Source organism: Dendrobates tinctorius, unplaced genomic scaffold (assembly GCF_039654945.1).
Source record: "Dendrobates tinctorius isolate UK_male_01 unplaced genomic scaffold, ASM3965494v1 ptg000168l, whole genome shotgun sequence".
In the NCBI taxonomy this organism is placed as follows: Eukaryota; Metazoa; Chordata; class Amphibia; order Anura; family Dendrobatidae; genus Dendrobates; species Dendrobates tinctorius.
Window position 1 is genome coordinate 2,730,214 of NW_027361835.1, and position 23,760 is coordinate 2,753,973.

General features: G+C 50.8%; 1 protein-coding gene across 10 annotated transcripts in view; it reads right to left on the reverse strand.

The window, feature by feature from the left end:
• The window catches only part of PLEKHA7 (pleckstrin homology domain containing A7), a 247,585-nt gene that overhangs the window by 145,034 nt on the left and 78,791 nt on the right, over nucleotides 1–23,760 (reverse strand). The window contains exon 1 of one of the 10 annotated variants that reach the window (XM_073550762.1): nucleotides 3,878–4,014. The exons of the other annotated variants lie outside the window; for them this stretch is intronic. The gene's annotated coding sequence lies outside the window, so the exon portion shown is untranslated. Of the gene's footprint in view, nucleotides 1–3,877; nucleotides 4,015–23,760 lie in introns of those variants that run through there. 10 annotated transcript variants of the gene reach the window in all.

The following is a 23,760-nucleotide window of genomic DNA, read 5'->3' on the forward strand; positions in this document are numbered from 1 at the left end:
GAGATGTGACGGAAATGGGTCACTGGTGCAAGTAGTTGGGCGAGAAGATGCAAGGAGCCTGCTTACTTCTTCTGTGACTGGTTCAAAATCAGAGAGTGAGTTAGATGCAGTGGGGGAGGGAGGACAGTGCATGGTATGAGGGGATTGGGAGATAATTTCCTGTCGAATCTGGTCATTTTTTTCTTTGAAGTAATAGGCCAGATCGTCAGCTCAGAGCTCCGTGGTTGGGGCCTGTACTCTTGGATTGAGTAGAGAATGAAAAGTGTCAAAGAGACGTTTCGGGTTATTGGACAGTGAGGTGATGAGGGTGTTGAAATAGGTTTGTTTGGAGAGGTGAAGGGCAGTGTTGTATGTTCTAAGCATAAACTTAAAATGGATGAAATCTTCGTGTAGATTGGATTTTCTCCACAGACGTTCGGCGCACCTGGAGCAGCGCTGCAGGAAATGTGTTTGCACCGTGTGCCAGGGTTGTCACCATCTGTGTTGTGGTGTTCTATTTATAGGGGGTGCAAATTCATCCAGGGCAGTTTGAAGTGTTTCATTGTAATGCTTCAGTGCAGAATCCGGACATGAGAGGGAGGAGATAGGGGCCAATGAAGACTGCAAGTTCTTCATAAGTTTCTGGGTGTTAATGGCCTGTGTGTTTCTATAAGTCTGGACAGTGGGGGTGACCTGAGCAGCCTGGCAGTTCTTTATAGAGAATGAAAGAAGATTGTGGTCAGAGAGCGGGAGAGGGGAGTTTGCAATATCATCCACTGCACAAAGCCGAGAGAAGACCAAGTCGAGGGAGTTTCCGTCTTCATGCGTTGGAGAATTAGTAAGCTGCGAAAGGCCAAACGAGGAGGTTAGCGATAAAAGGTGAGTAGCAGATGGGGAGAGTGGAAGAGCAGTGGGGATGTTGAAATCTCCCATGATGAGGGTAGGGATGTCACAGGAGAGAAAATGTGGAAGCCAAGTGGCAAAATGATCCAGGAACTGATGGGAGGGGCCGGGAGGACGATACACCACCGCCACTCGCATGGAGAAGGGGGTGTAGAGTCTGACGGCATGGACCTCAAAAGAAGGGAAGACAAGTGAGGGTACTTGAGGGATAACCTGAAAGGTACATTTTGGTGATAGGAGCAGACCAACTCCTCCACCAGCTCTATTGTCTGATCTTGGGGTATGAGAGAAGTGTAGCCCCCCGTATGAAAGAGCAGCAGCAGCGGTAGTGTCTGACTGCTGGATCCAGGTTTCAGTAAGAGCCAGGAGGTTAAGAGAATTAGAAAAGAAGAAGTCATGGATGAAGGAGAGTTTGTTACACACTGAGCGAGAATTCCAAAATGCACAACTAAGAGAGACAGATGGCAGGCAGGGAATATTAATAAGATTAGAGGGGTTTCTGAGTGTAGCAGTCGGGAGGTTTGACTTTCTATAACATGGGGGACCAGGGTTGGGAGCAATGTCTCCTGCGACTAGGAGAAGGAGGATAGAAAGAGTGAGCAGATGGTTAAGTGATTTGTGAGAGCGTCTCTGATGTTGAATGGTGGGACTGACTGGATCTGTGCAATTTAACAACGTGAAAAGAGCGTGAGTGCTATGCATAGTAGAGGAAAGGAGCGAGGGGCCGATTTGGATGGAGTGTAGAGAGTTAATGCCAGGGCGGTGGATGTGTGTGAATGCAGTGGCCAGGATTAAAATTACACAAATGCATATGGTATATATTTGTTGTACTCCTAATGTACAGGGAGTAGATGTATATAAATGTCTTACCTGTCTCCTGCCCTGTCTGCCATGTTATAACTGCCAGTAGTACTTTGATACATGTACTTCGATTACATGTGCATAAATGCTCCCCCTAGCTAGGTATGAATATATAGGAGGTTAAGGCTAAGTTTTGTTTTTTTTTGGGCTCTCTCTTCTCGTTAATCAATCACACTAAATTGAGACACCAGGACCCAATAAAATGTTGTGGTCAAATAAACACATGTCCAGCACTACATGGATCATAAAGCACTTTGAAAAGTTTCTTGACCTCACAACATAAGGGGACAAGCAGAGTAAGTTGAAAAAACTATATACCAGATATAATCTTGCAGAGTTGAAAACACAGAGATAGCATTCAGGATTAACTGCTTGCTGACATTGAATGGAGACACAGGAATGGATTCAGAGCAGAGATTGGAAAAGCTGGTTACCAGATATAAGCTTGATATTACACCATATGTGACTGATATCAGCCCCTCTTATAGCACTCCAGTACTGATATAACCCCCAGACATTACACCATATGTGACTGATATCAGCCCCTCTTATAGCGCTCCAGTACTGATATAACCCCCCAGACATTACACCATATGTGACTGATATCAGCCCCTCTTATAACGCTCCAGTACTGATATAACCTCCAGACATTACATCATATGTGACTGATATCTGCCCCTCTTATAAGGCTCCAGTACTGATATAACCTCCAGACATTACATCATATGTGACTTATATCAGGCCCTCTTCTAACGCTCCAGTACTGATATAACCCCCAGACATTACACCACATGTGACTGATATCAGCCCCTCTTATAACGCTCCATTACTGATATAACCCCCAGACATTACACCATATGTGACTGATATCAGCCCCTCTTATAATGCTCCAGTACTGATATAACCTCCAGACATTACACCATGTGACTGATATCAGCCCCTCTTATAACGCTCCAGTACTGATATAACCTCCAGACATTACATCATATGTGACTGATATCAGCCCCTCCTATAACGCTCCAGTACTGATATAACCTCCAGACATTATACCATATGTGACTGATATCAGCCCCTCTTATAACGCTCCAGTACTGATATAACCCCGACATTACACCATATGTGACTGATATCAGCCCCTCTTATAACGCTCCAGTACTGATATAACCTCCAGACATTACACCATATGTGACTGATATCATCCCCTCTTATAACGCTCCAGTACTGATATAACCCCCAGACATTACACCATATGTGACTGATATCAGCCTCTCTTATAACGCTCCAGTACTGATATAACCTCCAGACATTACACCATATGTGACTGATATCATCCCCTCTTATAACGCTCCAGTACTGATATAACCCCCAGACATTACACCATATGTGACTGATATCAGCCTCTCTTATAACGCTCCAGTACTGATATAACCTCCAGACATTACACCATATATGACTGATATCAGCCCCTCTTATAACGCTCCAGTACTGATATAACCTCCAGACATTACACCATATGTGACTGATATCAGCCCCTCTTATAACGCTCCAGTACTGATATAACCCCCAGACATTACACCATATGTGACTGATATCATCCCCTCTTATAACGCTCCAGTACTGATATAACCTCCAGACATTACACCATATGTGACTGATATCATCCCCTCTTATAACGCTCCAGTACTGATATAACCCCCAGACATTACACCATATGTGACTGATATCAGCCTCTCTTATAACGCTCCAGTACTGATATAACCTCCAGACATTACACCATATGTGACTGATATCATCCCCTCTTATAACGCTCCAGTACTGATATAACCCCCAGACATTACACCATATGTGACTGATATCAGCCTCTCTTATAACGCTCCAGTACTGATATAACCTCCAGACATTACACCATATATGACTGATATCAGCCCCTCTTATAACGCTCCAGTACTGATATAACCTCCAGACATTACACCATATGTGACTGATATCAGCCTCTCTTATAACGCTCCAGTACTGATATAACCCCCAGACATTACACCATATGTGACTGATATCAGCCCCTCTTATAACGCTCCAGTACTGATATAACCTCACACGACACAATTAATAAGGGAAAAGCAATATCTTTACTTACATGAAGAATCCTCACCCTTGTGAACGAGACGTCTCAGCTGAACAGATCATACACATTACGGTATATGTCCCCCTCTAGGGAGGGTCAACAAGAGTCAGCGTCGCCCCGACCTGCAGAAACAGAACCGGTTTATCTGCATGCTGCACCAAGGGTGTCACTCCGACGGGGACAGATCCAGCCCAGACTGACAACCGCTCACAGACAGAGCGCGAGATCAGCGACAGAGATCCCGATCAGAATGATAACCGCTCACAGACAGAGCGCGAGATTAGCGACAGAGATCCCGATCAGACTGATAACCGCTCACAGACAGAGCGCGAGGTCAGCGACAGAGATCCCGATCAGAATGATAACCGCTCACAGACAGAGCGCGAGATTAGCGACAGAGATCCCGATCAGACTGATAACCGCTCACAGACAGAGCGCGAGATCAGCGACAGAGATCCCGATCAGACTGATAACCGCTCACAGACAGAGCGCGAGGGCAGCGACAGAGATCCCGATCAGACTGACAACCGCTCACAGACAGAGCGCGAGGTCAGCGACAGAGATCCCGATCAGAATGATAACCGCTCACAGACAGAGCGCGAGATTAGCGATAGAGATCCCGATCAGACTGACAACCGCTCACAGACAGAGCGCGAGGTCAGCGACAGAGATCCCGATCAGACTGATAACCGCTCACAGACAGAGCGCGAGGTCAGCGACAGAGATCCCGATCAGAATGATAACCGCTCACAGACAGAGGGCGAGATTAGCGACAGAGATCCCGATCAGACTGATAACCGCTCACAGACAGAGCGCGAGGTCAGCGACAGAGATCCCGATCAGACTGATAACCGCTCACAGACAGAGCGCGAGATCAGCGACAGAGATCCCGATCAGACTGATAACCGCTCACAGACAGAGCGCGAGGTCAGCGACAGAGATCCCGATCAGACTGACAACCGCTCACAGACAGAGCGCGAAGTCAGCGACAGAGATCCCGATCAGAATGATAACCGCTCACAGACAGAGCGCGAGATTAGCGACAGAGATCCCGATCAGACTGATAACCGCTCACAGACAGAGCGCGAGGTCAGCGACAGAGATCCCGATCAGACTGATAACCGCTCACAGACAGAGCACGAGATCAGCGACAGAGATCCCAATCAGAATGATAACCGCTCACAGACAGAGCGCGAAGTCAGCGACAGAGATCCCGATCAGACTGATAACCGCTCACAGACAGAGCGCGAGATTAGCGACAGAGATCCCGATCAGACTGATAACCGCTCACAGACAGAGCATGAGATCAGCGACAGAGATCCCGATCAGACTGATAACCGCTCACAGAGCACGAGATCAGCGACAGAGATCCCGATCAGACTGACAACCGCTCACAGACAGAGCGCGAGGGCAGCGACAGAGATCCCGATCAGACTGATAACCGCTCACAGACAGAGCGCGAGGTCAGCGACAGAGATCCCGATCAGACTGATAACCGCTCACAGACAGAGCGCGAGATCAGCGACAGAGATCCCGATCAGACTGACAACCGCTCACAGAGTGCGAGGTCAGCGAGAGAGATCCCGATCAGAATAATAACCGCTCACAGAGCACGAGATCAGCGACAGAGATCCCGATCAGACTGATAACCGCTCACAGACAGAGCGCGAGGTCAGCGACAGAGATCCCGATCAGACTGATAACCGCTCACAGACAGAGAGTGACATCAGCGACAGAGATCCTGATCAGACTGATAACCGCTCACGGACAGAGCACGAGGTCAGCGACGGGGATCCCGATCAGACTGATAACCGCTCACAGACAGAGCACGAGGTCAGCGACAGAGATCCCGATCAGAATAATAACCGCTCACAGACAGAGCACGAGATCAGCGACAGAGATCCCGATCAGACTGATAACCGCTCACAGACAGAGCGCGAGATTAGCGACAGAGATCCCGATCAGACTGATAACCGCTCACAGACAGAGCATGAGATCAGCGACAGAGATCCCGATCAGACTGATAACCGCTCACAGAGCACGAGATCAGCGACAGAGATCCCGATCAGACTGACAACCGCTCACAGACAGAGCGCGAGGGCAGCGACAGAGATCCCGATCAGACTGATAACCGCTCACAGACAGAGCGCGAGGTCAGCGACAGAGATCCCGATCAGACTGATAACCGCTCACAGACAGAGCGCGAGATCAGCGACAGAGATCCCGATCAGACTGACAACCGCTCACAGAGTGCGAGGTCAGCGAGAGAGATCCCGATCAGAATAATAACCGCTCACAGAGCACGAGATCAGCGACAGAGATCCCGATCAGACTGATAACCGCTCACAGACAGAGCGCGAGGTCAGCGACAGAGATCCCGATCAGACTGATAACCGCTCACAGACAGAGAGTGACATCAGCGACAGAGATCCTGATCAGACTGATAACCGCTCACGGACAGAGCACGAGGTCAGCGACGGGGATCCCGATCAGACTGATAACCGCTCACAGACAGAGCACGAGGTCAGCGACAGAGATCCCGATCAGAATAATAACCGCTCACAGACAGAGCACGAGATCAGCGACAGAGATCCCGATCAGACTGATAACCGCTCACAGCCATAGAGTGCGAGGTCAGCGACAGAGATCCCGATCAGACTGATAACCGCTCACAGACAGAGCATGAGATCAGCGACAGAGATCCTGATCAGAATGATAACCGCTCACAGACAGAGCACGAGGTCAGCGACAGAGATCCCGATCAGACTGACAACCGCTCACAGCCATAGAGTGCGAGGTCAGCGACAGAGATCCCAATCAGAATGATAACCGCTCACGGACAGAGCGTGAGATCAGCGACAGAGATCCCGATCAGACTGATAACCGCTCACAGCCATAGAGTGCGAGGTCAGCGACAGAGATCCCGATCAGAATGATAACCGCTCACAGACAGAGCGCGAGGTCAGCGACAGAGATCCCGATCAGACTGATAACCGCTCACAGACAGAGCGCGAGGTCAGCGACAGAGATCCCGATCAGACTGATAACCGCTCACAGACAGAGCGCGAGATCAGCGACAGAGATCCCGATCAGAATGATAACCGCTCACAGCCATAGAGTGCGAGGTCAGCGACAGAGATCCCGATCAGAATAATAACCGCTCACAGACAGAGCATGAGGTCAGCGACAGAGATCCCGATTAGAATGATAACCGCTCACAGACAGAGCGTGAGATCAGCGACAGAGATCCCGATCAGAATAATAACCGCTCACAGCCATAGAGTGCGAGGTCAGCGACAGAGATCCCGATCAGAATAATAACCGCTCACAGACAGAGCACGAGGTTAGCGACAGAGATCCTGATCAGAATGATAACCGCTCACGGACAGAGCGTGAGATCAGCGACAGAGATCCCGATCAGAATAATAACCGCTCACAGCCATAGAGTGCGAGGTCAGCGACAGAGATCCCGATCAGACTGATAACCGCTCACAGACAGAGCACGAGGTTAGCGACAGAGATCCTGATCAGAATGATAACCGCTCACGGACAGAGCGTGAGATCAGCGACAGAGATCCCGATCAGACTGATAACCGCTCACAGCCATAGAGTGCGAGGTCAGCGACAGAGATCCCGATCAGAATAATAACCGCTCACAGCCATAGAGTGCGAGGTCAGCGACAGAGATCCCGATCAGACTGATAACCGCTCACAGCCATAGAGTGCGAGGTCAGCGACAGAGATCCTGATCAGAATGATAACCGCTCACGGACAGAGCGTGAGATCAGCGACAGAGATCCCGATCAGACTGATAACCGCTCACAGCCATAGAGTGCGAGGTCAGCGACAGAGATCCCGATCAGACTGATAACCGCTCACAGACAGAGCGTGAAGTCAGCGACAGAGATCCTGATCAGACTGATAACCGCTCACAGCCATAGAGTGCGAGGTCAGCGACAGAGATCCCGATCAGAATAATAACCGCTCAGACAGAGCGTGACATCAGCGACAGAGATCCCGATCAGAATAATAACCGCTCACAGACAGAGCGTGACATCAGCGACAGAGATCCCGATCAGAATAATAACCGCTCACAGCCATAGAGTGCGAGGTCAGCGACAGAGATCCCGATCAGAATGATAACCGCTCACAGCCATAGAGTGCGAGGTCAGCGACAGAGATCCCGATCAGAATAATAACCGCTCACAGACAGAGCGTGACATCAGCGACAGAGATCCCGATCAGAATAATAACCGCTCACAGACAGAGCACGAGGTCAGCGACAGAGATCCCGATCAGAATGATAACCGCTCACAGCCATAGAGTGCGAGGTCAGCGACAGAGATCCCGATCAGAATAATAACCGCTCACAGACAGAGCGTGACATCAGCGACAGAGATCCCGATCAGAATAATAACCGCTCACAGACAGAGCGTGACATCAGCGACAGAGATCCCGATCAGAATAATAACCGCTCACAGACAGAGCGTGAGATCAGCGACAGAGATCCCGATCAGACTGATAAACGCACACAAGTATAGACAGACATAAGCGAGAGATAGTACCTGAAACAATACCACCATATACTATCCTGATAAAACTGCTATATAGTGCCCACATAACACTACAGTATATTACTCACATAACAATGCCATTCAGTGTACAATTAATATCAGCAAATAATGCCATATAATGCTGTATGTAGCGTCCACATAACACCGCCATACAGGGCCCACATGATACTATACTACAATATGACAGCACCAGCTCTCTGCATTTTTGAGCGGAAGCCTCTGGCATCCCAGTCTCCTGGTCGCAGTCAGTATTACAGACGGAGCACAACTGATGTCTGATTCTCGCTGCTGCGGCTCATGGCTCTCGGTGCAAAAATTAGTAATCCATAAAATCAGTCAAGTAGTACATGAAGGCGGCACATTAGAGCGTCTCGTTCCATCATACAGGGCATTCTAAGTAAAGTAACTGCACATCAGCGCCTCATTTATGATAATGACTTATGTGAGAGAAGAGCCACCCCTGAGGACACATCTATGGAGGGGAGTCAACCTGCGGAGAGCGAGCAGGAGACGGGTACAGATCCTGCAGCGAGGCCGTCCTAACCACACCATCACCTCCATGGAGGGGCCTCAACCTGCGGAGAGCGAACAGGAGACAGGTACAGATCCTGCAGCGAGGCCGTCCTAACCTCACCGTCACCTCCATGGAGCGGCCTCAACCTGCGGAGAGCGAGCAGGAGACGGGTACAGATCCTGCAGCGAGGCCGTCCTAACCACACCGTCACCTCCATGGAGGGGCCTCAACCTGCGGAGAGCGAACAGGAGACAGGTACAGATCCTGCAGCGAGGCCGTCCTAACCTCACCGTCACCTCCATGGAGGGGCCTCAACCTGCGGAGAGCGAGCAGGAGACGGGTACAGATCCTACAGCGAGGCCGTCCTAACCTCACAGTCACCTCCATGGAGGGGCCTCAACCTGCGGAGAGCGAACAGGAGACAGGTACAGATCCTACAGCGAGGCCGTCCTAACCTCACCGTCACCTCCATGGAGGGGCCTCAACCTGCGGAGAGCGAGCAGGAGACAGGTACAGATCCTACAGCGAGGCCATCCTAACCTCACAGTCACCTCCATGGAGGGGCCTCAACCTGCGGAGAGCGAGCAGGAGACGGGTACAGATCCTACAGCGAGGCCATCCTAACCTCACAGTCACCTCCATGGAGGGGCCTCAACCTGCGGAGAGTAAGCAGGAGACGGGTACAGATCCTACAGCGAGGCCGTCCTAACCTCACAGTCACCTCCATGGAGCGGCCTCAACCTGCGGAGAGCGAACAGGAGACAGGTACAGATCCAACAGCGAGGCCGTCCTAACCTCACAGTCACCTCCATGGAGGGGCCTCAACCTGCGGAGAGCGAGCAGGAGACGGGTACAGATCCTACAGCGAGGCCGTCCTAGCCTCACAGTCACCTCCATGGAGGGGCCTCAACCTGCGGAGAGCGAACAGGAGACAGGTACAGATCCTACAGCGAGGCCGTCCTAACCTCACAGTCACCTCCACGGAGGGGCCTCAACCTGCGGAGAGCGAGCAGGAGACGGGTACAGATCCTACAGCGAGGCCGTCCTAACCTCACAGTCACCTCCATGGAGGGGCCTCAACCTGCGGAGAGCGAGCAGGAGACGGGTACAGATCCTACAGCGAGGCCGTCCTAACCTTACAGTCACCTCCATGGAGGGGCCTCAACCTGCGGAGAGCGAGCAGGAGACGGGTACAGATCCTGCTGCGAGGCCTTCCTAACTTCACAGTCACCTCCATGGAGGGGCCTCAACCTGCGGAGAGCGAACAGGAGACGGGTACAGATCCTGCAGCGAGGCCGTCCTAACCTCACAGTCACCTCCATGGAGGGGCCTCAACCTGCGGAGAGCGAGCAGGAGACGGGTACAGATCCTACAGCGAGGCCGTCCTAACCTCACAGTCACCTCCATGGAGGGGCCTCAACCTGCGGAGAGCGAGCAGGAGACATGTACAGATCCTGCAGCGAGGCCGTCCTAACCTCACAGTCACCTCCACGGAGGGGCCTCAACCTGCGGAGAGTGAGCAGGAGACGGGTACAGATCCTGCAGCGAGGCCGTCCTAACCTCAGTCACCTCCACGGAGGGGCCTCAACCTGCGGAGAGCGATCAGGAGACAGGTACAGATCCTACAGCGAGGCCGTCCTAACCTCAGTCACCTCCACGGAGGGGCCTCAACCTGCGGAGAGTGAGCAGGAGACGGGTACAGATCCTGCAGCGAGGCCGTCCTAACCTCACAGTCACCTCCACGGAGGGGCCTCAACCTGTGGAGAGTGAGCAGGAGACGGGTACAGATCCTGCAGCAAGGCCGTCCTAACCTCACAGTCACCTCTATGGAGGGGCCTCAACCTGCGAAGAGCGATCAGGAGACGGGTACAGATCCTGCAGCGAGGCCGTCCTAACCTCACAGTCACCTCCATGGAGGGGCGTCAACCTGCGGAGAGTGAGCAGGAGACGGGTACAGATCCTGCAGCGAGGCCGTCCTAACCTCACAGTCACCTCCATGGAGGGGCCTCAACCTGCGGAGAGTGAGCAGGAGACATGTACTGATTCTGCAGCGAGGCCGTCCTAACCTCACAGTCACCTCCATGGAGGGGCCTCAACCTGCGTAGAGTGAGCAGGAGACAGGTACAGATCCTGCAGCGAGGCCGTCCTAACCTCACAGTCACCTCCATGGAGGGGCCTCAACCTGCGGAGTGTGAGCAGGAGACAGGTACAGATCCTACAGCGAGGCCGTCCTAACCTCACAGTCACCTCCATGGAGGGGCCTCAACCTGCGGAGAGCGATCAGGAGACGGGTACAGATCCTGCAGCGAGGCCGTCCTAACCTCACAGTCACCTCCATGGAGGGGCCTCAACCTGCGGAGAGTGAGCAGGAGACGGGTACAGATCCTGCAGCGAGGCCGTCCTAACCTCACAGTCACCTCCATGGAGGGGCCTCAACCTGCGGAGATCGATCAGGAGACGGGTACAGATCCTGCAGCGAGGCCATCCTAACCTCACAGTCACCTCCATGGAGGGGCTTCAACCTGCGGAGAGTGAGCAGGAGACGGGTACAGATCCTGCAGCGAGGCCGTCCTAACCTCACAGTCACCTCCATGGAGGGGCCTCAACCTGCGGAGAGTGAGCAGGAGACAGGTACAGATCCTGCAGCGAGGCCGTCCTAACCTCACAGTCACCTCCATGGAGCGGCCTCAACCTGCGGAGAGTGAGCAGGAGACAGGTACAGATCCTGCAGCGAGGCCGTCCTAACCTCACAGTCACCTCCACGGAGGGGCCTCAACCTGCGGAGAGTGAGCAGGAGACGGGTACAGATCCTGCAGCGAGGCTGTCCTAACCTCACAGTCACCTCCACGGAGGGGCCTCATCCTGCGGAGAGCGAGCAGGAGACGGGTACAGATCCTACAGCGAGGCCGTCCTAACCTCACAGTCACCTCCACGGAGGGGCCTCAACCTGCGGAGAGTGAGCAGGAGACGGGTACAGATCCTGCAGCGAGGCCGTCCTAACCTCACAGTCACCTCCATGGAGCGGCCTCAACCTGCGGAGAGCGAGCGGGAGACGGTTACAGATCCTGCAGCGAGGCCGTCCTAACCTCACAGTCACCTCCATGGAGGGGCCTCAACCTGCGGAGAGCGAGCGGGAGACGGGTACAGATCCTGCAGCGAGGCCGTCCTAACCTCACAGTCACCTCCATGGAGGGGCCTCAACCTGCGGAGAGCGAGCGGGAGACAGGTACAGATCCTGCAGCGAGGCCGTCCTAACCTCACAGTCACCTCCATGTAAGGGGCCTCAACCTCCGGAGAACGAGCAGGATACGGGTACAGATCCTACAGCGAGGCCATTCTAGCATTTGAAGGTTTCAGTCCAGAATTTCTCAAAACTATTAGAAACAGTTGTACATTTAGGCTATTCTACAGAAAATGCGCTTGTGGTGGTCGCAGTACCCTGGGGGATGCAATGTGACCCCAATCCCTCGTATTCTCATATATATATATATATATATATATATATATATATATATATAGACACACACACACACACACACACACGTGTGAGATATCAGCTTTCTCAGGTAAATACAGAGGAGGGATATAGGGGTCTTAGGAACATACAGATGTGAGGGATATGGGGACCCTCAGTATATACAGGTGTGAGGGATGTGGGTATACTTGAGTATATATAGACAGGAGCTTCTCATACAATGAGGATATCATCAGAAAGTTAATTTATTTCAGTTCTCCAATACAGACAGTGACCCTCCTCTATTCTGTAGAGTCATTACACACAGAGTGATCTATCTCACGGGTTCATTTCTGGTAATGTTGGTGATTATGGCTTACAGCCAATGAGAACCCAGAAGTCATTATCTTAGAGGAAATTAGAATACTTTATAACACCAGCTTGAAAAAATAATTGTAAAATCTGAAATGTCGTCGTCCTGAAATGTCTGATCAGTAAATGTCCTCAATACTTGGTCAGGCTCCTTCTGCATTAATTACTGCATCAATGCGGCGTGGCGTGGAGGCGATCAGCCTGTGGCACTGCTGAGGGGTTATGGAAGCCCAGGTTGCTTTGATCGCAGCCTTCAGCTCGTCTGCATTGTTGGGTCTGATGTCTCTCATCTTCCTCCTGACAATACTCCATAGATTCTCTATGGGGTTAAGGTCAGGCGAGTTTGCTGCCAATCAAGCACAGTGATACTGTTGTGTGTACACCAGGTATTGGTATTTTTGGCCGTGTGGACAGGGGCCAAGTCCTGCTGGAGAATGACATTTCCATCTCCATAAAGCTTGTCGGCAGAGGGAAGCATGAAGAGCTCTAGAATGTCCTGGTAGACGGCTGCGCTGACTTTGGTCTTGACCCAGTGGACCTACACCAGCAGATGACATGGCTCCCCAATCCATCACTGATGGTGGACACTTCACACTAGACCTCCAGCAGCTTGGATTGTGGCCTCTCCACTCTTCCTCCAGACTCTGGGACCACTGACAACAGTCCGGCTCTTCTTCTCCTTGGCCCAGGGAAGACGCTTCTGGCGTTGCCTATTGGTCATGAGTGGCTGACACAAGGAATGTGACACTTGTAGCCCATGTCCTGGATACGTCTGTGTGTGGTGTGAAGCAATCACTCCAGCAGCAGTCCGCTCCTTGTGAATCTCCCCCACATTACTGAATGGTCTTCTCTTAACAATCCTTTCCAGGCTGCCGTTATCCCGGTGGCTTGTGCACCTTTTTCTACCACACTTTTTCCTTCCATTCCACTTTCCATTAATATTCTTGGATACAGCACTGTGTGAACAGCCGGCTTCTTTACCAATGACCTTTTGTGGCTTCCCCTCCTAGTGGAGTGTGTCATTGACTGCCTTCAGGACATCTGTCAGGTCAGCAGTCTTCCCCATGATTGTGGAGCTACTGAAACAGACTAAGGACCTTTATAAACACTTATGAGCCTGTACAGTGTTTTATTGTGAATTATTCTAATTTCCTGAGATAATGACTTTTGGGTTCTCATTGGCTGTAAGCCATAATCATCAACATTACCAGAAATAAACCCGTGACATAGATCACTCTGTGTGTAATGACTCTATAGAATAGAGGAGGGTCACTGTCTGTATTGAAGAGCTGAAATAAATTCACTTTCTGATGATATTCTAATTTTGTGAGAAGCCCCTGTATATGGGGGTCTTCAGGTATATACAGGTGAGAGGGATATGGGGGTCTTTAGCATATGCAAGTGTGAGGGATATGGGGGTCCTCAGGTATATACAGGTGAGAGGGATATGGGGGTCCTCAGGTATATACAGGTGTGAGGGATATGGGGGGTCCTCAGTATATACAGGTGTGAGGGATATGGGGGGTCCTCAGTATATACAGGTGTGAGGCATATGGGGTTCTTCAGTATATACAGGTGTGAGGGATATGGAGGTTCTCAGGTATACACAGGTGAGAAGGACATGGGGGTCCTCAGTATATACAGGTGTGAGGGATATGGGGGTCCTCAGCATATGCAAGTGTGAGGGATATGGGGGTCCTCAGGTATACACAGGTGTGAAGGACATGGGGGTCCTCAGTATATACAGGTGAGAGGGATATGGGGGTCCTCAGGTATATACAGGTGTGAGGAATATGGGCGTCCTCAGTATATACAGGTGATAGGGATATGGGGGTCCTCAGGTATAAACAGGTGTGAGGGATATGGGCGTCCTCAGTATATACAGGGGAGAGGGATATGGGGGTCCTCAGTATATACAGGTGAGAGATATGGGGGTCCTCAGGTATATACAGGTGTGAGGGATATGGGGGTGCTCAGTATATACAGGTGAGAGATATGGGGGTCCTCAGGTATATACAGGTGTGAGGGATATGGGGGTTCTCAGCATATGCAAGTGTGAGGGATATGGGGGTCCTCAGGTATATACAGGTGAGAGGGATATGGGGGTACTCAGGTATATACAGGTGTGAGGAATATGGGCGTCCTCAGTATATACAGGTGAGAGAGATATGGGGGTCCTCAGGTATATACAGGTGAGAGGGATATGGGGGTCCTCAGGTATACACAAGTGTGAAGGACATGGGGGTCCTCAGTATATACAGGTGAGAGGTATATGGGGGTCCTCTGTATATACAGGTGTGAGGGATATGGGGGTCCTCAGGTACTGTATATACAGGTGAGAGGGATATGGAGGTCCTCAGTATATACAGGCGTGAGAGATATAGGGGTCCTCAGGTATATACAGGTGTGAGGGATATGGGGATCCTCAGGTATATACAGGTGTGAGGGATATGGAGGTCCTCAGGTATATACAGGTGAGAAGGATATGGGGGTCCTCAGATATATACAGGTGTGAGGGATATGGGGGTCCTCAGATATATACAGGTGTGAGGGATATGGGGATCCTCAGGTATATACAGGTGTGAGGGATATGGGGATCCTCAGGTATATACAGGTGTGAGGGATATGGGGATCCTCAGGTATATACAGGTGAGAAGGATATGGAGGTCCTCAGGTATTTACAGGCTTGAGGGATATGGGGGTCCTCAGGTATATACAGGTGAGAAGGATATGGGGGTCCTCAGATATATACAGGTGTGAGGGATATGGGGGTCCTCAGGTAAATACAGGTGAGAGGTATATGGCGGTCCTCAGGTACAGTTGTGGCCAAAAGTATTGACACCCCTGCAATTCTGTCAGATAATACTCAGTTTCTTCCTGAAAATGATTACAAACACAAATTCTTTGGTATTATTATCTTCATTTAATTTGTCTTAAATGAAAAAACACAAAAAGAATTGTCCTAAAGCCAAATTGGATATAATTCCACACCAAACATAAAAAAGAGGGTGGACAAAAGTATTGGCACTGCTCGAAAAATCATGTGATGCTTCTCTAATTTGTGTAATTAGCAGCACCTGTAACTTACCTGTGGCACCTAACAGGTGTTGGCAATAACTAAATCACACTTGCAGCCAGCTGACATGGATTAAAGTTGACTCAACCTCTGTCCTGTGTCCTTGTGTGTACCACATTGAGCACGGAGAAAAGAAAGAAGACCAAAGAACTGTCTGAGGACTTGAGAAACCAAATTGTGAGGAAGCATGAGCAATCTCAAGGCTACAAGTCCAACTCCAAAGGCCTGAATGTTCCTGTGTCTACCGTGCACAGTGTCATCAGGAAGTGTAAAGCCCATGGCACTGTGGCTGACCTCCCTAGATGTGGACGGAAAAGAAAAATTGACAAGAGATTTCAAAGCAAGATTGTGCGGATGTTGGATAAAGAACCTCGACTAACATCCAAACAAGTTCAAGCTGCCCTGCAGTCCGAGGGTGCAACAGTGTCAACCCGTACTATCCGTCAGCGTCTGAATGAAAAGGTACTGTATGGTAGGAGACCCAGGAAGACCCCACTTCTTACCCAGAGACATAAAAAAGCCAGGCTGGAGTTTGCCAAAACTTACCTGAAAAAGCCTAAAACGTTTTGGAAGAATGTTCTCTGGTCAGATGAGACAAAAGTAGAGCTTTTTGGGCAAAGGCATCAACATAGAGTTTACAGGAGAAAAAAAGAGGCATTCAAAGAAAAAAACATGGTCCCTACAGTCAAACATGGCGGAGGTTCCCTGATGTTTTGGGGTTGCTTTGCTGCCTCTGGCACTGGACTGCTTGACCGTGTGCATGGCATTATGAAGTCTGAAGACTACCAACAAATTTTGCAGCATACTGTAGGGCCCAGTGTGAGAAAGCTGGGTCTCCCTCAAAGGTCATGGGTCTTCCAGCAGGACAATGACCCAAAACACACTTCAAAAAGCACTAGAAAATGGTTTGAGAAAAAGCACTGGAGACTTCTAAGGTGGCCAGCAATGAGCCCAGACCTGAATCCCATAGAACACCTGTGGAGAGATCTAAAAATGGCAGTTTGGAGAAGGCACCCTTCAAATATCAGGGACCTGGAGTAGTTTGCCAAAGAAGAATGGTCTAAAATCCCAGCAGAGCATTGTAAGAAACTCATTGATGGTTACCGGAAGCGGTTGGTCTCAGTTATTTTGGCTAAAGGTTGTGCAACCAAGTGTTAGGCTGAGGGTGCCAATACTTTTGTCTGGCCCATTTTTGGAGTTTTGTGTGAAATGATCAATGTTTTGCTTTTTGCTTCATTCTCTTTTGTGTTTTTTCATTTAAGACAAATTAAATGAAGATAATAATACCAAAGAATTTGTGTTTGCAATCATTTTCAGGAAGAAACTGAGTATTATCTGACAGAATTGCAGGGGTGTCAATACTTTTGGCCACAACTGTATATACAGGTGTGAAGGACATGGGGGTCCTTAGCTATAAACATGAGTTACGTCACAAGTGTGTGAGATACATTCGGGGCATCTGTAATTCTACAGGCCGCTATTATGATATCGCTGGTAAATTCAGCTACAAACAGATTTCCAAAACAGGAGAGAAGTAAAGAGACGGTGGTAACCAGACTGTGGCACAGGCGGAGGAGGCGGCCAATCATTAACCAGGGCGGGTGAGTAATGTGTGCAGAATGCTCCTTGTCCACTCTTTGCGGTGTTCACATTCCAAGGCGTACCACACATCGGATACCAACGTGACGGTGACAGATCACTCCGTGCACACAAAGCCAAGAGGCGGTGCACTGCTGGCAAGTCACCTGCACAACCCCACATCTGGAGAGGAAAGGGTTAAGAGCACAATGCACAACAGACAGACCTGGCACAAACTGCAAAGGAGGACGGGCACACTTGACGTGCGGCACATAGGGGGGCGCCCGCCTGACGTACTCAACATAGGGGGGCACCAGCCTGACATACGCAACAAAGGGGGGCACCAGCCTGACGCATGGGACATATGGGGGCACCCGCCTGACGCACGGCACATAGTAGGACACCCACCTGGCCTACAAAACATAGGGGGCACCCGCCTGACGTACTCAACATAGGGGGGCACCCGCCTGACGCATGGCACATAGGGGGGCACCCTCCTGACCTATGGCACATAGGGGGGCACCCTCCTGACCTATGGCACATAGGAGGCACTCGCCTAACCTACAGCACATAGGATGACAGAGACTTGATATTTGGTAGAGAAAGAGGCACACACCTGTATGGCAGCATATAGAGGGGGCACACCTGTATGGCAGCATATAGAAGGGCACACACCTGTATGGCAGCATATAGAAGGGCACACCTGTATGGCAGCATATAGAGTGGCACACACCTGTATGACAGCATATAGAGGGGACACACCTGTATGGCAGCATATAGAGGGGCACACACCTGTATGGCAGCATATAGAGGGGGCACACACCTGTATGGCAGCATATAGAGGGGCACACGCCTGTATGGCAGCATATAGAGGGGGCACACACCTGTATGACAGCATATAGAGGGGACACACCTGTATGGCAGCATATAGAGGGGCACACACCTGTATGGCAGCATATAGAGGGGGCACACACCTGTATGGCAGCATATAGAGGGGCACACGCCTGTATGGCAGCATATAGAGGGGGCACACACCTGTATGGCAGCATATAGAGGGGACACACCTGTATGGCAGCATACAGATGGGCACACGCCTGTATGGCAGCATATAGAGGGGCACACACCTGTATGGCAGCATATAGAGGGGGCACACACCTGTATGGTAGCATATAGAGGGGCACACACCTGTATGGCAGCATATAGAGGGGCACACACCTGTATGGCAGCATATAGAGGGGGCACACACCTGTATGGCAGCATATAGAGGGGCACAACTGTATGGCAGCATATAGAGGGGGCACACACCTATATGACGGCATATAGAGGGGAACACACCTGTATGGCTGCATATAGAGAGGCACACATCTGTATGGCAGCATATAGAAGGGCACACATCTGTATGGCAGCATATAGAAGGGCACACACCTGTATGGCAGCATATAGAGGGGCACACACATGTATGGCAGCATATAGAGGGGGCACACACCTGTATGGCAGCATATAGAGGGGCACACACCTGTATGGCAGCATATAGAGGGACACACACCTGTATGGCAGCATATAGAGGGGCACACACCTGTATGGCAGCATATAGAGGGGCACACACCTGTATGGCAGCATATAGAGGGGCACAAACCTGTATGACAGCATATAGAGGGGCTCACACCTGTATGACAGCATATAGAGGGGGCACACACCTGTATGGCAGCATATAGAGGGGCACACACCTGTGTGGCAGCATATAGAGGGCACACACCTGTATGGCAGCATATAGAGGGGCACACACCTGTATGGCAGCATATAGAGGGGCACACACCTGTATGGCAGCATATAGAGGGGCACATACCTGTATGGCAGCATATAGGGCAAACACCTGTATGGCAGCTGTTACGGTTTTTGCTTTAGATGGCAGATAAAGACAATAACCCGGAGTGGACCCTCTGGGTCACGGCTCCAGAGCCCCTGCGGGCGAGCTGACCAGGTGGGGCCACCCCCTATACAGGGAGTGTTTGGGGCAGACCCACAAGGGATGGAACCGTGACAGCCGGAGCCAAAGGGGCGACTGGGTGAGCACCAGGGGGTACTAGGGTGAAGAGTCAGTGGAGCAGCGGTACGGAGGACAACGAATAAGGAGCCAGAGAGAGAGACGGACGTGGAGGGTTCCGAGCTGGCGAATGCTGGAGGCTGCAAGAGAGAGGGAGAGGTGAGAGGCTAAACGGACAAGGACCACAGGGCAGGCGACTCACAGTACAGTAGGGAAGAAGGCAGGAGAGAGCAGCAGAGGAGAGGAGAGGTCAGGAACGCAGGGATAGCGAACACAGAGGCAAAACAACAAGATACAGACAAGGAGCCACAAGGAGAAGGCACAGGGCCTGAGAGCGTAGAGAGCGCTGACCAAAGGGACAGCGTATCAGAACGATACACAGGCGTCTTACCTGGGAAGACGCCGGGCAGAAATAGAGGATGGGCGCCGCCATGTTGGGGGCGGAGCCAGCGCGTCACATGGTGTAATCAGAGTGCCGGCCGCAGGAGTGTAGGACCGAGGTCGGGGAGGCAGGAGGTCAGGAGCGGGGACATGCCGGGGAGCGGGTGCGCGCCGGGAGGTGCGCACAGGACCCTGCAGGTGAGCATCAGTGGCGGGCGTGACAGTACCCCCCCCTCTACTCCCTCCCCTCCTAAGGTTGTCAAAAAATCGTTTCATGATCAGAGGTGCATTAATGTTTTCTCGAGGTTCCCAGGACCTCTCCTCGGGACCGAAACCTTTCCAATCGACCAAAAACAAAGTTCGACCTCTAACTGTTTTTGTGGAAAGTATCTCTTTAACCTCAAAGGTATTATCAGAACTGCTGGGTTGGAAATTTTGCGAAGCAGTTGAGTGGAAGTGATTAAATACCGCAGGTTTGAGGAGGGATGCATGAAAAACATTAGGAATTCTTAGCGAGGCAGGCAATTTTAATTTGTAGGCCACGTCATTGACACGCTTTAGGATTTCAAAAGGACCAATGAAACGTGGACCCAACTTATAAGAAGGGACTTTTAGTCTGATATACCGTGTGGATAGCCAGAGCCTCTCCCCGGGGGAGTACGGAGGAGCGTCTAAACGTCTCTTATCGGCATAATCCTTCATTATGTGACTGGCTCTCTCATGGGCCTCCCTGGTGTCCCTCCAAATCTGGGAGAAATCTACCGACACAGAGTCCGCCGCCGGTACACCCGAGGTGGGGGACACGGGAAGGGGAATGCCGGGATGTTGTCCAAAAACCACAAAAAAGGGAGACTTGGCAGAAGCTTCACTGGGATGATTATTGTACGCGAATTCAGCCCACGGAAGAAGAGAAACCCAGTCATCTTGGTGAGCGTTGGAAAAATGCCGGAGGTAGGAAGTTAGGACCTGATTGACCCGTTCTACTTGTCCGTTAGACTGTGGGTGATAGGCTGAGGAAAAATCCAGAGTTATCTTCATCAAGCCGCAGAGAACTTGCCAAAATCGAGAGGTAAATTGGACTCCTCTGTCCGAGACGATGTGCTGGAGAAAGCCATGGAGACGGAAGACGTGGAGCAAGAAAATCTTCGCCAACTCAGGGGCAGAAGGCAGACCAGACAATGGAACAAAGTGAGCCATCTTAGAAAACCGATCCACGACCACTAGGATAACCGTACATCTTGAGGACAGTGGCAGATCGGTGATGAAGTCCATAGCTATGTGGGTCCATGGAGTCGTAGGTATGGGTAATGGATGCAGGAGCCCATAGGGCCGGCGTCGAGGGACCTTGTTCTTGGCACACGAAGGACAGGAAGCGATGAAGTCCAAGACATCTTGGCAAAGTGATGGCCACCAATAGTGACGAGAGACGAGATAGAGAGTCTCTCACACTCCAGTGTGTCCAGAAAATTTAGATGAGTGCCCCCAACGTAGGACCCTAGCCTTGTCCCCGTCTTGAACGAAGGTCTTACCAGGTGGTGTAGAAAGCACTCTTAGGGGAGCCACAGTGATAATCTTAGCCGGATTGATGATGTGGGCTGGACCATCCTCATTGTCCACAGGCGAAAAGGAACGAGACAGGGCGTCAGCCTTGACGTTCTTATTCCCTGGCCGGAAGTGGAGGAGAAAATCAAAGCGCCCGAAGAACAGAGACCATCTAGCTTGACGTGGGTTGAGTCTTTGGGCGGCCTGAACATAAGCCAAATTCTTATGATCCGTGAATATGATGAACGGATGGACAGCTCCTTCAAGAAGATGGTGCCACTCCTCGAGAGCGAGTTTAATGGCCAGTAATTCTCTGTCTCCGATGGAGTAATTTCGTTCTGGGGGGGAAGAAAGCCTTGGAGAAGAACCCACATGTGACCACGCGTCCTGAGGAGGTTTTTTGCAGAAGGACAGCTCCTGCTCCCACAGACGAAGCATCAACCTCGAGGAGGAATGGCCTATTGGCATCTGGACGGTGGAGTACCGGAGACTTAGCGAATTCCTGTTTTAAATTCTTAAAGGCGACTTCGGGCTCCAACGGCCAAGTGTGGGGATTAACCCCTTTGAGAGTGAGAGCCGAGATAGGCTTGGCCAGGGAGGAAAAATGCGGGATAAATTGCCTGTAGAAATTGGCGAAGCCCAAAAAACGCTGGATTGCCTTCACTCCTTGGGGACGCGGCCATTTGAGAACGGCAGAGACCTTTTCAGGATCCATCTCCAAGCCAGTACTCGAAACGATGTAGCCAAGGAACGGCAGGGAGGCCTGCTCAAAGAGGCATTTCTCCAATTTGGCAAATAGGAAATTCTCCCTGAGACGATGTAGAACTTGAAGGACATCTCAGCGGTGAGTAGACAAGTCGGGGGAGAAGATCAAGATGTCGTCCAAATAGACCACTACACAGACATAGAGATCTCGAAAGATGTCATTGACGAGTTCTTGGAATACTGCAGGGGCGTTGCAGAGTCCAAATGGCATTACTAAGTACTCGTAATGCCCGTCCCGTGTGTTGAATGCGGTCCTCCATTCATCCCCGGACCGTATACGAACCAGATTGTAGGCTCCTCGCAGGTCTAGCTTGATGAAGACTCGTGCTCCTCTCAAGCGATCGAAGAGTTCAGGAATTAATGGAAGCGGGTACTTGTTCTTCACCGTGATGCGGTTAAGGCCCCGATAATCAATACACGGACGAAGAGACCCGTCCTTCTTCTTCACAAAAAAGAAACCTGCTCCCGCAGGCGAGGATGATTTCCGAATGAAGCCTTTGGCTAAGTTCTCTTGAATGTACTCCGACATAGCTTGCGTTTCGGCTAAAGAGAGAGGAAAAATTCTCCCACGGGGAGGAGTGGCACCAGGAATGAGCTCGATAGGGCAGTCATAAGGTCGGTGGGGTGGAAGAACCTCAGCTTCTCTCTTGTCGAAGACATCTGCGTAGGCCCTATATGCGGGCGGCAAACTAGAGGGACCAGGGAGGAGACAGGGAACACCCACGGGATGCACCGGCTGCAGACACCGAGACCGACAAGACTCCCCCCAGCACAAAACATTGCCGTTTCGCCAATCCAGGGTGGGCTCATGAAGTTGCAACCAGGAAAGACCTAGGAGAACAGGATGGGAGACGCAGGCTAAAACAAAAAATGAGTTTCTCTCCTTGTGCAAGGCGCCAACCTGGAGCTCGATCTCATGCGTAACTAGCTTAACGGACTCTCGCAAGGGATTACCGTCTACAGATGGGGCTTTACAGGGACCGAAAATTTGGAGACTATATCGAGCCTAATAAAATTCCCAGTGGCGCCCGAATCCACGTAGGCTGCCAAGGAAACTCGCTTGTCACCCACATGTAATAGGACAGACAGAGAAAGGGGTTGAGAGGAATCATGCACACCTAGGGAGGCCTCTCTTACCTGACCTAGGCGGAGAAGTTTTCCGGACGTTCCAGACAGGTTCGGACCAAATGAGACCCACTGCCACAATAAAAACATAGGCCGTGAGAACTTCTCTCCTTGCGACCAGGGCTGTGGAGTCGGTAAGCCACAGTTGCGACTCCGACTCCTGGATTTTATCAGGCTCCGACTCCGGCTCCGACTCCTTCATAAATGGCCAATTCATAACAACAAATTTACTGTTGTAAAATATTAAACATCGTGCTTATTCAGTTTCTCACCATCATATAAGTAATCAGACCACTTAGAGCAAAAACTACATTTATTAGAATACAATTAGAATATAGCAAATAACTTTTATAAACTTTTCTAAACTGTAAGTAAATATGCAATAAACACTTTTATGCAGTTAATAAGAAGAAATCTATAAATTTGTCCTCAGAAAAAGTATTGCCTCTGTCAGATCCTCCTTCATGGAT